Source organism: Schistocerca serialis, chromosome 7 (assembly GCF_023864345.2).
Source record: "Schistocerca serialis cubense isolate TAMUIC-IGC-003099 chromosome 7, iqSchSeri2.2, whole genome shotgun sequence".
Taxonomy (NCBI): Eukaryota; Metazoa; Arthropoda; class Insecta; order Orthoptera; family Acrididae; genus Schistocerca; species Schistocerca serialis.
The window spans coordinates 643,613,489-643,618,093 of NC_064644.1; the positions used below are offsets into that span (position 1 = coordinate 643,613,489).

The 4,605-nt window shown below is 40.3% G+C and overlaps 1 non-coding gene across 1 annotated transcript; it reads right to left on the minus strand.

Moving 5' to 3' along the window:
• Nucleotides 1–3,043: 3,043 nt before the first annotated feature.
• Nucleotides 3,044–3,116, minus strand: Trnav-cac (transfer RNA valine (anticodon CAC)). Its single transcript has one exon. It is a non-coding gene; the product is annotated as a tRNA-Val (tRNA).
• Between the last annotated feature and the right edge of the window lie 1,489 nt (nucleotides 3,117–4,605).

A 4,605-nucleotide genomic window follows, 5' to 3' on the forward strand; every position in this document is an offset into this window, starting at 1 on the left:
CAGGTTTACTGTATCCCTCTGACTTTCGTATTGACGATGAAACACAGAAATTGCACCGGAATTAAATACAAAAGGCACAATGCCGACTTAAGGACAAGAAGACTGACTCGTCTTACTGACTATGTTTTGAACCATTCCTGTGACACTAGTTATAGATTCCGATGCTTCACTCCAGGTTTAGTGTATCCCTTGGACCTTCTTATTGACGATGAAACACAGAAATTGCATCGGAATTAAGTAGAAAAGGCACAATGCCGACTTAAGTACATGAAGACTGACTCTTCTCACTGTCTATGTTTTGAACCATTCCTGTGACACTAATTTAGGATTCCGATGCTTCACTTCAGGTTTACTGTATCCCTCTGACCTTCGTATTGATGATGAAACACAGAAATTGCATCGGAATTAAATACATAAGGCACAATGCCGACTTAAGTACAAGAAGACTGACTGTTCCCACTGTCTATGCCTTGAACCATTCCTGGGACACTAATTGAAGATTCCGATGCTTCACTTCTGGTTTACTGTATCCCTCTGACCTTCTTATTGACGATGAAACACTGAAATTGCACCGGAATTAAATACAAAAGGCACAATGCCGACTTAAGTACAAGAAGACCGACCCTTCTTACTGTCTATGTTTGAACCATTCCATTGACACTAGTTATAGATTCCGATGCATCACTCCAGGTTTACTGTATCCCTTGGACCTTCTTATTGACGATAATACACTGAAATTGCATCGGAATTAAATAGAAAAGGCACAATGCCGACTTAAGTACAAGAAGACAGACCCTTCTTACTGTCTATGTTTTGAACCATTCCATTGACACTAGTTATAGATTCCGATGCATCACTCCATGTTTACTGTATCCCTTGGACCTTCTTATTGACGATAATACACTGAAATTGCATCGGAATTAAATAGAAAAGGCACAATGCCGACTTAAGTACAAGAAGACTGACTCTTCTTACTGTCTTTGTTTTGAACCATTCCTGCGACACTTGCTATAGATTCCGATGCTTCACTCCAGGTTTACTGTATCCCTTGGACCTTCTTATTGACGATGAAACTCAGAAATTGCATCGGAATTAAATACAAAAGGCACAATGCCGACTTAAGTACAAGAAGACTGACTCTTCCTACTGTCTATGTTTTGAACCATTCCTGTGACACTAGCTATAGATTCCGATTCTTCACTTCATTTTTACTGTATCCGTCTGACCTTATTGACGATGAAACACAGAAATTGCATCGGAATTATATACAAAAGGCACAATACCGACTTAAGTACAAGAAGACTGACTCTTCTTACTGACTATGTTTTGAACCATTCCTGTGTCACTAGTTATAGATTCCGATGCTTCACTTCAGGTTTACTGTATAATTTGGTCCTTCTTATTGACGATGAAACACAGAAATTGCATCGGAAGTAAATACAAAAGGCACAATGCCGACTTAAGGACAAGAAGACTGACTCTTCTTACTTACTATTTTTTGAACCATTCCAGTGACACTAGTTATAGATTCCGATGCTTCACTTCATGTTCACTGTATCCCTCTAACCCTCTTATTGACGATGAAACACAGAAATTGCATCGGAATTAAATCGAAAAGGCACAATGCCGACTTAAGTACAAGAAGACTGACTCTTCTTAATGTCTTTGTTTTGAACCATTCCTGTGACACTTGCTATAGATTCCGATGCTTCACTCCAGGTTTACTGTATCCCTTGGACCTTCTTATTGACGATGAAACTCAGAAATTGCATCGGAATTAATTACAAAAGGCAAAATGCCGACTTAAGCACAAGAAGACAGACCCTTCTTACTGTCTATGTTTTGAACCATTCCATTGACACTAGTTATAGCTTCCGATGCTTCACTCCAGGTTTAGTGTATCCCTTGGACCTTCTTATTGAAGATGAAACACAGAAATTGCATCGGAATTAAATAGAAAAGGCACTATGCCGACTTAAGTACAAGATGACTGACTCTTCTTACTGACTACGTTTTGAACAATTCCTGTGTCACTAGTTATGATGCTTGACTTCAGGTTTACTGTATCCCTTGGACCTTCTTATTGACGATGAAACACAGAAATTGCATCGGAAGTAAATACAAAAGGCACAATGCCGACTTAAGGACAAGAAGACTGACTCTCCTTACTGTCTATGTTTTGAACCATTCCTGTGACACTAGATATAGAATCCGATGCTTCACTTTAGGTTTACTGTATCCCTCTGAGTTTCTTATTGACGATGAAAGACAGAAATTGCACCGGAATTAAATACAAAAGGCACACTGCCCACTTGAGGGCAAGAAGACTGACTCTTCTTACTGACTATGTTTTGAACCATTCCTGTGACACTAGTTATAGATTCCGATGCTTCACTCCAGGTTTACTGTATCCCTTGGACCTTCTTATTGACGATAATACACTGAAATTGCATCGGAATTAAATAGAAAAGGCACAATGCCGACTTAAGTACAAGAAGACTGACTCGTCTTACTGTCTATGTTTTGAACCATTCCTGTGACACTAGTTATAGCTTCCGATGCTTCACTCCAGGTTTAGTGTATCCCTTGGACCTTCTTATTGAAGATGAAACACAGAAATTGCATCGGAATTAAATAGAAAAGGCACTATGCCGACTTAAGTACAAGATGACTGACTCTTCTTACTGACTACGTTTTGAACAATTCCTGTGTCACTAGTTATAGATTCCGATGCTTGACTTCAGGTTTACTGTATCCCTTGGACCTTCTTATTGACGATGAAACACAGAAATTGCATCGGAAGTAAATACAAAAGGCACACTGCCCACTTAAGGGCAAGAAGACTGACTCTTCTTACTGACTATGTTCTGAACCATTCCTGTGACACTAGATATAGATTCCGATGCTTCACTTTAGGTTTACTGTATCCCTCTGAGTAACTAAAAAATTCAATAAATGTGGTACTTGCAAACGAAGGGACATGCAGCAGATCCACACACGACGTGGCTCATTGGAGGACAATACGACATAGGCAGGAAAATACTGTTCCCGCCCGGGATCGAACCGGGGACCTTCTGCGTGTGAAGCACACGTGATAACCGCTACACTACGGAAACGACGGACCTCAGGAGTCCATCCTTGTTCACTCGAACTTGCCTCAGACTCTCTCTCGTCCGCGAATGCACACACGACAGTTCTTTTGTCAGCCTGGAACCCATCACAGCCGAGGGCTCAAGAAGTCTTCGGGGTGCTCGAGAGGGTGTCTGCCGTAGCACCCCTAACGAGATAGCGGCGTTTCGCGCAGTCGTTATTGCAAGTCATATCAGCAAAAGCAATCACTTTCTCAGCAGCAGGCAGTGCGAGCCCAGAAACACAGAAATTGCATCGGAAGTAAATACAAAAGGCACAATGCCGACTTAAGGACAAGAAGACTGACTCTTCTTACTTACTATTTTTTGAACCATTCCAGTGACACTAGTTATAGATTCCGATGCTTCACTCCAGGTTTACTGTATCCCTTGGACCTTCTTATTGACGATAATACACTGAAATTGCATCGGAATTAAATAGAAAAGGCACAATGCCGACTTAAGTACAAGAAGACTGACTCTTCTTACTGTCTTTGTTTTGAACAATTCCTGTGACACTAGTTATAGATTCCGATGCTACTCTCCACGTTTAGTGTATCCCTTGGACCTTCTTATTGACGATGAAAAACAGAAATTGAATCGGAATGAAATACAAAAGGCACAATGCCGACTTAAGGACAAGAAGACTGACTCTTCTTACTGACTATGTTTTGAACCATTCCTGTGTCACTAGTTATAGATTCCGATGCTTCACTTCAGGTTTACTGTATAACTTGGACTTTCTAATTGACGATGAAACACAGAAACTGCATCGGAATTAAATAGAAAAGGCACAATGACGACTTAAGTAGAAGAAGACTGACTTTTCTTACTGTCTGTGTTTTGAACCACTCCTGTGACACTAGATACAGATTCCGATGCTTCACTCCAGGTTTACTGTATCCCTTGGACCTTCTTATTGACGATAATACACTGAAATTGCATCGGAATTAAATAGAAAAGGCACAATGCCGACTTAAGTACAAGAAGACTGACTCGTCTTACTGTCTATGTTTTGAACCATTCCTGTGACACTAGTTATAGCTTCCGATGCTTCACTCCAGGTTTAGTGTATCCCTTGGACCTTCTTATTGGCGATGAAACACAGAAATTACATCGGAATTAAATACAAAAGGCACAATGCCGACTTAAGTACAAAAAGACTGACTCTTCTTACTGACTATGTTTTGAACCATTCCCGTGACACAAGTTACAGATTCCGATTCTTCACTTCAGGTTTACTGTATCCCTCTGACCTTCTTATTGACGATGAAACACAGAAATTGGATCGGAATTAAATAGAAAAGGCACAATGCCGACTTAAGTACAAGAAGACTGACTCTTCTTACTGTCAATGCTTTGAACCATTCCTGTGACACTAGTTATAGTTTCCGATGCTTGACTTCAGGTTTACTGTATCCCTTGGACCTGCTTATTGACGATGAAACACAGAAATAGCATCGGAATTTAATACAAA